Source organism: Rissa tridactyla, chromosome 1 (assembly GCF_028500815.1).
Source record: "Rissa tridactyla isolate bRisTri1 chromosome 1, bRisTri1.patW.cur.20221130, whole genome shotgun sequence".
NCBI lineage: Eukaryota > Metazoa > Chordata > Aves > Charadriiformes > Laridae > Rissa > Rissa tridactyla.
The window spans coordinates 186748151-186761387 of NC_071466.1; the positions used below are offsets into that span (position 1 = coordinate 186748151).

The window sequence follows — 13237 nt, forward strand, 5'->3', positions numbered from 1 at the left end:
TTCTGTATTGGCTGAATCCAACAGCTCTGCTCCAACCCCAGATCATAGGATCAGGGTTGGAAGGGACCTCTGGGGACCATCTGGTCCAGCCATCTCTTCCAAGCTGGGTTAGCTTCAAAGCTACATCAGTGGTAGATTATATTTTTGCTACCTACCTAAGGAGCTATTTTTGTTCGCCTACCTGCAGTCACAGTCACAAGTCTATACGTACGCTTAATACAAAACCAGTTTTAAGCAACTCTTGCCTATCAAGAATTAGTGAGTTCTTTCAGTATGAAAACATGAGATACAACAAAGATAATAAGAAATATTTAAAGTATTCACTGGAAGAGGTAGGATTAGAAAAGTCTGATGGACTGCTCTAGGCGTTTCCTTCCAGGGTACCTGTGTGAATCTATACGGATGCTTTTCCTCCTACTTCAAAGTCACACAAAAACTTTTCATACTACACATTTTTAAATTTTAAGCTCCTGCAACAGAGGCCCAGAATTGCATTCCTCACGTGAAATTCATGATCACTGTCAGCACTACTTTCTAGAGAAATATCCTAAATATAAAACATATTTTAGAATATATTTTTCGTACAATAGGTAACAATCCCATGGAAGCTGAGGTTTTGACTATGTTAAGGTAGCAAAGCTGGGACTCAAGTTCCTTTTAAACTCGATTATCAGTAGTTTATATGTTTTTTCTTCTATAAATATTTTTGAAATATTTAATAAAAGTTTAAGATATACGCATAGATATTGTAACTCTGGGCCTTTTTTATGTGCAAGTTTTCCTTACACCCTCTCTCAGCCCACTCCAGTGGCAGAGTAGACCTCATCATCAAATTATCCAGACTTCAAGTGAATGAAAAGTGCATCCAACTAAAACCCACAAATAGTACCCAAGGGTAGAATGCAACAAAATCACAGGGGAGCCAAGTAGCTCCCAGGGAAAGTGCAAAAAAAAAAAGATGGAGAAGATTATAGCCCCTTCCCCAATACTTACATTTGCAGACTTTATTTTTTTCTCTCATTTCCTACCGTGTGCAGGATTATGCATGTATTTTCTCCCCGACATGAAGTCCCACAGGTCCAAAGAGAAAACTGCGCTGTTTCATCATTACCAAGTTGGTAACTTGGGCAGGCTTTTTTTCTGTCCATGTTGTGAAAAACAGAGCGGGCTGTAACGCTATTAAAGCAGTTACGCTGGATTTGCATTGCAGACGCGGCTGTAGAACGGGTAAATTACATTATTGTAGCAAACTTCCCAGGCTACCCATATGGTTAAGTAGAAACTAAGAGTTTATAGCTTAATTAGAGGCATTTGTAAGTGAGGATCAGATAAACAGATACACAACTTAAAAGAGTGCATTGGCCATAAATTCTTTCATTCCAGATTCAGATCTGCTAATATATGACTGTAAACACCTTTGACAAGGTTATTTAAAAGCCAAGCAATCTTATTTCCTATGCCTTTGGAACCTGAAGTGGGAAAGGAATAAATGACGGAAATCATGTAATGCTGGCAGCACAGCCTAAACGTATTTAGATCTCAGTGATAAGTGCTACAGAAATGCTCGAATAGGTGGCAGGGAAGAAGAGAGGACAAGGGACAAACAGCTCTGTAGCAGCAGATGGCTACAAGCAGCCCTTTTGCCATCTTTGCCACCCTTTTCTTCATATTCCCTTTAGAAAGTATTAATTTTTTTTACATTTCTACTTCATCCTTCTTTTTGTTTTTTTTTTCTTAAATTATAGGAGACATCCAAATTCATCCTGATGGAAAAAGTGATGGAGACCTCTAATAATGAGGTTTCACCCATCTGTACAAGTGTCTTTGCTTTCTCTCTGAAAAACTCCATGCAGATGCAATCTGAAAATGTTTCTTTTCAGACTTGGATAAGATTTAAAAGGAAGTGTTCAGCAACATGACGGTGACACCACATCCAGACAGCAAGGAAACAGCAGAGCAGAGCACCCAGGGTTAGAATTGCAGCTGAAACTTTTAAGGTGATAAGTAAGTTTAACACTCTTGCCTGTAATAAAGTTGTAGCCTAGGGTTGTAATCTAAAGTCGTTTCCTGTGAGTATTACTTTTTTATTTTTTTTCAAATACAGAAAGATGATTTTGACCAGATTGGATTCCAGACAAAAAACTTACTCTGTTAACACAGGAAAACCAAATGCGCTTCAAAACACAAAGGGAAAATTGCCATTTCCTAACCTCAAATAATTCCTTGTTTAGAGAATCAAGAGAGACACTGCCAGACAACAGACCAAATTTTAGCTTTATATGAAGCTTTCACAGTTCTAAACACGTTTGTTTCACCAAGTGGGGAGAGTTTGCGACCACTTAGAAGCCACTCTGGTAAAATTAACTCGCTCTCCAATTTGCATCTATAGAAAAAATACAACATTAAGTTAAACGTCTTCATTGTTACTCATCCTTCCCTTTGATTTTTTCATCAAGGATTTAAGCACTGTGAGACCCTGGAAAATCAGGAGCTCAACTCATGTTGCCTAAAGGGCGCGAGGCGTGAGTAGCTGAGACAAGGGTGGTGAACTCCAGTGGCTTAAATAGACGCCAAAAATGCCGGTAATAGTGTAAGGGGAGGGATTTAAACGTGCACCTGGCTGCTTCAGCGTCCCTTTAATGCCTACCCTGTTCGTTTCGCCATCTGATTTACGGCAACACCGGGGCTGCTTTGCTTTGGGAAAAGCCCAGCGCTGCCAACGATATCAGGGAGCTTTTCTAAGCCTGGTGGCTACAGGCTCCATGCACTCGAGAGGCCAAGGGACAACGGCACGGAATGGTGGTGAGGGACAACGGCGAGGGATGATGGTGCGGGACCATGGCCAAGGATCATGGTGGCCCCGTTCCCTCCAGCAACGCCCTGGATACAACCGGTGCGTGTGTGCAGCCCATTGACAACACCGTGGGCCGCAACCACCTTCGCCCTCTCGGCGAGGAGCCACCAACTGGTCTCAGAGCTCCGTCTGACCGGGGGAAACGGAGCGGGGGGAGCCTGCCCGTCCGCCTGCTCCCTGACCTTCCCAAATTGGTGGGGGAGGGAGGGGGGGGAAGGGTTTTTCACAAGTTTTGCCCATGCCCCCGTGGTCTCCAGCCGGCACCGCGCCTCCCTTCGCCCCGCCGCCGCCGGTCATCCGGGCGGTGCCGGGACCGGGCCCCGCCCCTCGCGCCCCGCCTCGCCCCGCTCCGCTCCTCCCCGCCGGGTTTCCCGAGCCGCCGGCCGCCCCGGCCCGACGGCGATTGGTGGGGCGCGGCGGGCGACAGCCAATGGGGGCGGCGGGAGGCGCATGTCGCCGTGCCGGGCGCGGGGCGGTGGAGCCCCATTAGGGCGGGGAGCGGGCGCGGGGTTCGGCCACTCGCGGCGGGGCGGTGGCGGCGACGGAGCGGGCTCCGGCCGGGGCGGACTCTCCCCTCCCCTCCGCGGCGCTGCCGGAGATGCGCTTCTCTCGCCGGCACTGACTCCGCGGGAGCCCGCCTTCCCCCGCCGTCGATGTGACGGACCCTTTCGTCGCCGCTCGGGAATACGTCGACGCGGTTCGTCCGCGCTGCGGGGAGGGTAAGTGGCGGCTCCCGGGGTGACTGAGGGGCGGGATGCTCGGTGGGCCGCGACAAGCCCGCCCGGGGTTTGCATGGCCGAGAGGTGCCCGTAAGGAGCCGCCCGAACCGGGAGCCGGCGCTTGGCAGCGCCGTCCTGCGCGGAGTTGTTGGACGGGGGCCGTCGACTCGGGAGAGCGGGGTGGGGGGCTCCCGGCGAGCCCCGCCGCGGCTGTCGGGGGTTGGGGGCCGGGGGGGAGGATGGCGCGGCGCCGGCTCGGTGCGACCGGCGGAGCGGGTGGCGCCGGGGCCGCCGGTCTGGATGAGGGTCCGGATGCGGGAGCTCAGCTGTTGCCTGTCAGTGGGGTGACAACTGGCCTCTTCCAGGCAGCCGCCGCCTCCTCCTCGTCCTCAGCGAAGTGTTCGCCACCGGACGACCTCCAGCCCCGAGCCGGGGGCGGGGGGCGACCTCGGTCCGGCATCCTGCGGGCTCTTCCCCCGAGCCCGCTGTGTTGCTGGGGGGTAACCCCCCTTCTCCCTTCCGACAGCACCGAAATATGCCTTTATTTTTTTCCTTCCTCAATGAAGAGAGCTCTGGAAGGGCGATGGACACTCCCCGAGCCTCTTCTCCCAGGATATTTATTCCCACCGCCGGTTTCCAAACTCCAGCGTTTATCCTCGGGCCGGGCTGAGTCCAGGGCGCCTTCCTTGTGGTCCCAGCCCGGGGCGGCCGGGTCTGGCCTCGGCCGGGGATCTGTCACTGTGCCCCCAGGGGGGCTGCCCAGGAAAGCAAAATAAAGCACCCGCCAGTACCAGTGTTTCTAAATGCCATCAACTGGAGAGCCAGGAAACGCGGCAGGGGATATTTTACAAGCTCTCTGAGAAATGTTTATACAGAGGATTTAAAGGTTAACAATGCGTTTTCCCTACATACTGAAACCTAAAAGGTGGCAAAAATAAATGGCTGGTGTTACTGCTGGCAAAGTTCACTGTTTAGCTGGTGACTGAGGTCTTTAAACTGCACATTTTGCATGGCAAACTCGGAGTGACTACTGAGATGTTCTGGTAGGATGCGTTTCTCCCGCCTTTATCTCTAGTTACTGTTATTTCTAGGAGGAATTACTGTTATTTTTAGTACTTCTTTACAGCCCAGGTATATCAAAGTGGCCAGGTTTTCATCCCAAAATGCCAGCAGGTCAGAGTGGGCTTGGAAAGGGAAGGAAGGGGAGAGGAGGGAAGGAGAGCAGTTACTCTGACTGCAGTGACAGATCCTTTCATTTCTCACCGCAGAGCCCCGGATGAGCCGGGCTGGTGCAGTTCTGCCAACAACATGGTTAATTGTGTCCTGTAAATCAAGGTCCACGGAGCTGCTTGCTTTCTGTATAACAAAAGGTTTTGTAATGAGTAAGCCCAGATCAGTCATATAAAAATTTTAACATCAACTGGGCAAGGTGTGTGTGGGGGGACCTTACAGGGTTAATAGCTAAACTATTAAGATTGGAGTCAGATGTGGGTAAAAGCAACAGGAGAGTCTGGTTTTTCCTAATATCCTGTAGTATGATAACTCTGAAGAAGGTAATTGTTTAAAAAAAAAAATCTGTTTCAATTTAAGATTTATTAAGCAAGAAGAACCTTACGTAAACATCAGAATCCTTTTCTTGTTTGGAAAGGCAAGAAATGGCTAGAAATGTCATCTGAACTTAAAAGTGAAAGACTACAAACTATGCGTGGATTTTCATGCGTATGTGCAAGAATGTTATTAATCTCATTTTCAACTAGCTTATTCTACATCTTAGGGGGACCAGGGAGTTCAGCTCAGGCTTTTGGCAAAATGGCTTCTGTGCTTTTATTTTTCCCCTTAGCAAACGAGTTCTTTCTAATATTTAATAAGACGTTTAGAATACAGGAGTAGGAGATAGCAAGTGTCTTCCAAAGAAGGAGAAAAGGAGGGGGCAGGAGGGGGGAGCCAGGTTTTACTTACATATATAATAAGTTGGGAATGTAAGTTTGTGTATAAGGAGGAGATCTGAAGAATGACTTGGCAGGCTAATGACCTGGCTTTTCAGAACTTCCAAGAGTTTGGTCTGTCTCCCCCTATGGTTATAATAAGAGATTAAATGCATTTGGCATATTTAATTAATTAGCATATGAAAATCATATGGCTTTTACTTTGTCATTGTTTTCCTGTGAAACTTTTCTATGCTAATGAACGTCTACATTTTACAGGGTAATTTAAATGGCTTTGGTTTATATTATGTCTTTGCAGATTGCTTTGACCCTTTCTAAAGCTGCAGCCTTTGTATCCCAGCCTAAAAGTCCTTTCCCTTTGTAATATGGATCTTGCTTAATATATTGTCAACGGCTGCTCTACACAGCTTCTAACAGATCAGACTGAGAGTTGCACTTAAATTTAAAGCCTCTGTTTGCTTAGATGCTGTGTCTTGTGCATTCCAGAGTTAATTGTATGTGCAGTGGTGAAGTCCATTTAAAACAAACAAACAAGCTGGGTTTTGTTTCTGTTTTCAAGCACTACCTTATCCTAAAGTAAAGAGATCCCTGCTGTTGGGGTATAAAAACATGCTCTGAAACATTACTTTTTCTTTAAAAAAAAAAAATCACAAAGCATCGTTTGTGTTTCTGGGAAAATTGTGTGATATGATGTTGTATGAAGAATACTTGATTATGGGATTGGTGCATCGTGACCAAGTGGCTTATATCAAGATTCACTTTGCCCCCTTGTATTAAGGCTTAAACTTCATTTTGGCCAGCACTGTTTTCTGCCTTCTGCTGTTTAAACAGAGGTAAACTTGAGGTTAGCTCTAGTCATTAGTGTGTGCTTGGTGTAAGCCATGCATGCTTAGGTCCTGCTCCTGGAAATGTTTACAGAAATGAGTAGCTTTTACTTGTGTGCTTAAATTGTTTGGATTAGGAGTTGTATAATGGGAAGAACCAGCTTGGAAGGATACAGCACAGCTATCGCTCATCTTTTCCCCCCCCCCCCCCCCCACCTTATCGCTGAAGAATGATGGGAAGAAACATGTTTTGCAAGTAGTAGCACACTGAAGTCGTGGCATTTCTGGCAGAAATTCCCAGATAGACTATCAGATCACAATTTGCCAAAATTGCACGCTTTTTACAGAAGCAGCTCTTTGGCTGCTGGTTCATTGTCAAAGTGTATTTCCAGTTACTGAAGAAAATTTCACAAGTGGTCTGCTGTAACTCTTCCTCTTGTATTTTGCTTGTTTATATTGTGCACTAAATAAATTATACTCTTTTCTTTTTTTTTTTGGCAAAACTAATGGAGCAAATGACTTCTCAGCACAAAACTGACAATACTTCTCAAGCACGTTCTTGTGCAAGGAGGCTTTTTTAAATGTACAAAATGAGTGAAGTGCCTCAGATAGAAGAGGTACGAGCCAATACAAACATTTTTAGTATTTTTAAAATATCTGTAAATGACAGCTTTTTGCTAGTTTACCTTTTCTTGGAAGTCTGTCTGGAAGGCTAATTCCTTAAAAGTTCTTAAACAGAACCATAAGATTGGCGAGTTGCTTTTCAAGATCATTTTGAACCGATCAAGCTCTGAGTGTTTTGCTAGTTAGTAAACCTGGGGTAGGCAGTCTCTCAGGCAGGCCTTTCATTTCCAGTGGATTACACATCAACAAAAGCTGGAACTGTGTTATTTCAGTTGTTTTGTACCAAAGTCATGTATTCTTGTCTAAGGTTTGTGTTTGAAACATTGATTTATAGCTCCTGATAGCTCTTGCTGTTCTGCCTTGCGTGTTTCTCGCCTTCATTTTCTGTCTCCCCCCTCCCTTACTCTCTAGTTCTACCAAGTTGGCAATGAAGTGATAAGTATTATGGAGTGTGCTTGTAGGTTTATATCTGTAACAGTTTCATTCAGTTGCCCTTCTTTTATCTAAGCACAGATCCCACAGCTTGCAATTACAGTCTTTGACTTCAGTAACAATTCTGGTTTTTTGAAATGTTTCCAGTTACATACAATATTGGCTTCGTGGAGCAGCTGCATGCCAAAAAAGCATTTCCAACTGCCATCCAAATATTGAAATATGATTGCTTTGCTTTTATTTAGAATAAATTTTGTTTCCTGTGATGTTTTCATAACCACCTTTTTGAGCTTGGTGCTTTCTAATCTTGCATCAAGTAGCCCCAGTCTTAATATTACATGATTCCAGAACCAGGCTTGTCTGACGGCAACATGCCAAAGCCGTATCTAATGTTTGTGTTAATGTGTTGTATATGAAAACTGACTTCTCAGTGGATTTGATCGCTGATTTGTATAATTGCAACCAGCATGATTAAAAATCTGCATGTCAATATCATGATGCTTATAATAAAACTTATGGATTTTTTTCTTTTAAGCGAGGCAATGTTAGTCCCTTGGATTTTCTCAAAGGGGGTCTTCATTGTCCAAACATCTTCATTTCTGAAGGTGCTTGAGTGTTTTAAAAAGAAAATAAGAACATAAATGCAGTTATGAATATAGTAACGTAGGCTTCAGATCACACTGTGTGGTAGGACTCCTGCATCCTCTTGTTCTGTAGGAAAGCTCATCTTCTCTCACCAATCTTAGGAGTGAAATGAAAGAATTGTGCAATTGAATCTTTAAACATCTCTGGACAGATAGTGCCATGCCACTCCTCAAAGCACACATCTCTTCTGTATTCCCGTGCTCCTCATTGGAGCAATGTAAACCACCTCTGACACAAGTGCTGTAATTGTTCTGCTTTACCCCTTTTACTCTCCCCTAATCTCTTCATTAACAAAGTTCTCCTGTGACAGAGATAGTGCTAGCTCAGCAAGAGGCTCTGCCGAGGCACCTGGGCGCTCTTGCTCAACCCGTCGAGCGCATGGGCAAGTCGGACACTGCCCTCCCCCATAGCCCATTTCTGTAGCAGGACAAACGCACAATAACTGGGGCACAAATTGAAAGCCGCCTTGCGCTTTCAAGTGGGGATCAACTTGTCTAACCACAGTAAAAGCTGACTTGTTTTCAAGTATGTTAAAAATTAGTGCATGATTAGTGAAGGTGTTTTTTAAAATCTCTTTTTGTAATCAAGTGTTACAGTTAATCACCCAGAAGTTCAAAAGTCTTTATGTAAAGAAATTGCATGTGTTTGTGTGCATACTTTAGGACTAATGTATTTTTACCTTATTTCAGCATCTTTGCAGGAATTGGTATTTTTGTAGGAAAAAACTTCACATGCTGAGATGACTGCTCAAAGTGTGAATATTTATATACTTTAAAATGAATTTTATGAAGGCATTGAAGAAATGTCTGAACCTAGTGTATTTGCATCTATATGTACAGACTGCTAAATGAATTATGCTAGGTCTAGAACCTCACTGGTGAATTGCAGATGTCTTTTGTAAAAGTATACATATGGCTTTCTGAGAGCTTTGAACTGTTTTCTCATGCTTTGCTCATCAGAAAGATCATATGGATAACTTCATTGTGAGAGGCTTTTTCAGTCTTGTTTGCAAAGCATGGTGGATCTGTGTGATAAATATTGACCTCCCATTCATCCTAGGACTGAAATGAGTTCGTTCTGTGCATATGGAATATGGGAATAAGATACACAGAGGATATGTTTATGTTTAACAAAACTAATAGTACAAAGCGAATGCAAAGGAACTTATAAGCCTAAACAGCTTGGCAGGCCAATAGCCAACGAATGTCTTAGAGTATTGCCAAACATGTAGAAAGCAGACCAGGCTCTCGTCTGTACCGAGGTACTGGAAAAGTACATAATTTCCAGCCTGGTAAGGATGTTGTTACCCAGGATGCAGCTTTGTTCTGTCCTCTCAGCAGCTCGGGGTAGGTTTGGATTTCCACAGGTATCTCCTAGGAGGTACCACCACTATTCAGCAGAAATGTGAGCTGCCTAAAAAGTACGCAGTTGTGTTACAGAATCACAGAATGGTAGGGGTTGGAAAGGACCTCTGGAGATCATCTAGTCCAACCCCCCTGCCAAAGCAGGTTCACCTAGAGCAGGTTGGACAGGAACGCATCCAGACGGGTTTTGGATATCTCTAGAGAAGAAGACTCTGCCACCTCTCTGGGCAGCCTTTGCCAGTGCTCTGGCACCCTCGAAGTAAAGAAGTTTTTCCTCATGTTGAGATGGAATTTCCTGTATTTTAGCTTGTGCCCGTTATCCCTTGTCCTGTCACTGGGCACCACTGAGAACATTCTGACACCATCCCCTTGACACTTGCCCTTTAGATATTTATAAGCATTGATGAGGTCCCCTCTCAGTCTTCTCTTCTCCAGGATAAACAGACCCAGGTGTCTCAGCCTTTCCTCATAAGAGAGGTGCTCCATTCACTTGATCATCCTTGTAGCCATCCGCTTGACTTTCTCCAGCAGTTCCCTGTCCTTGAACTTGGGGGTCCAGAACTAGACACAGCGCTCCAGATTTGGCCTCACCAGGGCAGAGTAGAGGGGGAGGGTGCCCCTTGGCAGCTCTTCTCTGCAGCCAGATCCCAGAGTTTGGGTCCCCTTTTGTGGGGCATTGGCCTCCCCTTAGAAGGCTCTTGGAAGGGAGCTGTATACTCGGGTGAGGCTGGAGAGAGCATCTGTGTGGTAAGAGGGAGCCCTGTGTGTTGCTCTTGTGTTCCAGTAGGAGCTCCCAAAAAGCTGTGGAAGCTCTCACAGCGAAGGATGCTGCTGAGTGGGTTAGTGAGCTGAATGGTTGATTTAGCTGTTTGTGAATCCAGTCAAGGGCTTTACCCTCCCGACCTTTCATACAGACAATCTGCTTGGGCAATCTTTGCAGGGGATTTCAGGTGGTGCGAAGCTGTAGTTCAGTGGTCCAGGCTAATAGCTCATTTCTTTCTCAATATATGATTTTCCAGTTATATAAAACTGTTGATTTCATGCAAGAACAGCTCTTGCGGTTTTAGAGTAACTGTTAATATATTGAACTTGAGCAATGCAGGTATTTGATTGAACTGAAGTGACCACAGCGACAAGCAGGCATCAGTTTCATTACTGCAGATTTATTGCTTTTCAGGCTTCTTTGCAAAATCTCCCCTGACGCTCAGAGCTCTATTGTCTAGTTCTGAATCTGCCATCTTTTAGGCTGTAATTTTGGTAGGTTAGTTTTTATTGTCTTCCTGTCTGTCTCATATTGTACTGTAGCTGTTTATAAACCTTTTTGACCTATCAGTTGATGTCTTATTAGTCTGGAGCTGATGCTGTAAAGAGGTACTTGATATGATGAGGACTCTTTGGCTGTGGTATAGTAGCGCAAAGGTATACTTGGTGGCCTTATTTTAGGAATTGGGGTGATACCAGACTCCTGTTCATTTAAGGCTTTCTTTTTTAACTTCGATGTGTAAGTCAGTGTTCAACATCCAAATACTAACTCTGAAAAACTCAAAGTTGGATATTCAAGGGCGTATGTGTTTGTTCTTGGGTTTCTTTCCACCTTCCCATGGCCTCTGGAAGGAGACTGATGCTTTGAAAGAACAGGTCTCATGAAAATCAGCAGGTATATCTTGAATTATGCAACACTACTTCTGCAGGTAGCAGTCATCCTCCTTCAGGCAATTCTGTGCATTTACCTTCTTCCTGCTTTGTTGTGTACTAAATCAGCCAATATTTAATGTAATTGTGAGAAGAGAATCTAGACGTATTTTTGAAAGGAAACTGCCAGTATGTCTTCCTACTGGAGTGCAGGGGGAAGCTTAAACACCAGTATGTAAGCTGCAACATCGGTTGTGCACCGGTGAAGGTGGGGGGAAAAGCAATACCAAAGAGGCAGTTACAGTGATATTCTGTCAGTGTTGGACTCTGAATGAGTATGAATGACTTCAATCTTGTATTTCTATGGTATATAAACCTGATAAAACAATGTAATAAGTCTGTATTCCCTCTGTAAAATACTATTTCCCTTGCACTGTTGCTTAGTTGTGCTAGCACAGCTTGAGCAGGAAAGTAAAGATGGTTTTGAAAATGTTTGGGCATTTTCTTGCTTTTTGTTTTAAGTGAGCTTCCCAAATCAGTACAGACACATACGATGATTGTGTTAGTGCACAGAGCTGCTCACCAGAGTGGTGAAGGACGAGCTTCCAAACCATGTGCTACTACCCCAAAAAATAGACCATAAAGCCATAGCTTCTGTTGTCTCACAGGTCAAACCATGAAGTGGTTTTGTCTGACTTGAGTTCCAGTCACAAGTGTTGCTTTTTCATCCGGACAACTAATTTTACAGTAGTTTGATCCTGAAGGGTTTTGGAAGATCATCTGCCTGAGCTTGTGTGTGAGTGATGGTTATGCACCACTTCTAGTCATGCAAGTAGTTCAGACTTCTCTCCCACTTCCCAGTTTCTGGGAGTGGAAAATCTGTGTCCTTCACAAAGAAAATGGCCCGCTCCTCATTTTATAGAGTAACTGTAGGAAAATATAACTCAATGGTGTTTGTCGGAAAGAAAATACAATATTTATTTCTAAAATTTTATTTTAAAGCCAGTTTAATGACTGGGCTTCTGATTTCTTAATACCAATCCCAAGTCTTCAAAAAAAAAAACCCACCCTGGATAAGCTGCAAGTTCCCCACCACCACCCCCAGCTAGAGCCTCTTTGCCTGCCTTTGCTTGTGTACTCTATCGGTTTCACAGTTCATATACTTGTGTTTTTTTAAAATCTCCCTGTGCACTCTGGTGGGAAACATGTCTGCTGTTTCCTTTCAAACACACAAGGCTTGATTCTCCTCTCACAATGGCATAAATTGTGAAGAACTCCACTTGAAATCAATGGAAGTAAAGACATGTAAAATGGGGTGAGAGAAGAGCCCGGCCTCTGGTTTCTATTTTTAAGTGAGTCTGGTTAACCTAAAATTGTTCAATGTGCCACTGTGACTTCAGTTTGTAGATATCAGTTGCTGTGCTTGTTTCTCTTCGTACATAATGTTTCATTTTCGTATATAATGTATTACAGCTAGTACCCCTAATCATTATGTTTATTTCTTTTATTTAATACCTCAGTACTACTACATCAATTTTGGTAGTTAATAAGCAATATGCATGGTTAAGTACTTACCTTACTAGGGACAGATCTTACAAAAAGTCAGGGGTGCAGCTGTATTCCTGTGCAAGTCCCGAAGGAAAGAAGGCTGGATTGGCTCTATCCAACTTAAACTTTTTGTGGTTTTCTATTGCTTTAGTAGTTCTAATCTGTGAATCTTGTTCCTCATTATCCATGTTCAAAATGCTAATTCTTGATTATTGTTGTTTTTCCTGTGCTTGTGAAATATTCAGCTCCATTCTTATTCTTTGTACATAGTCAAGAACTTTAATTGCAAATTTTCTCTGAACAGTTAAGTATTTGGCAATAAAACTGGAATATCCACACGCAATTTCTGCCATTGCTTAAGTATTGGTGGTTACTCACATTTGTTTATTTTTTGGCAATGGATTATGGTCCTTAATTACCATCAGTAGTCAAATAAATGAATGAGATTATACAGCAGTGCTGTAAAAACTATTCATGCTAGTTATGATCTGTACATGTGTGGATATCTTCGAAAACAGTCACCTCATTCATTAACCAGTGCAACAGACTCCAACTTTACCGCTATTTAGTTTTTGAAATTAATGCAGCATTCTCTACCTAACTGAAATGTTGCTTTGACTGACTCTTTTTATAGTTTAAAAAAAAATAA

General features: G+C 43.8%; 1 protein-coding gene across 1 annotated transcript in view; it reads left to right on the plus strand.

Moving 5' to 3' along the window:
• The first annotated feature begins 3352 nt into the window (after positions 1–3352).
• PRICKLE1 (prickle planar cell polarity protein 1) overlaps positions 3353–13237 on the plus strand; it is a 65694-nt gene continuing 55809 nt past the window's right edge. Inside the window, exon 1 of the mRNA XM_054202648.1 lies at positions 3353–3573. The gene's annotated coding sequence lies outside the window, so the exon portion shown is untranslated. The remainder of the gene's footprint in view (positions 3574–13237) is intronic.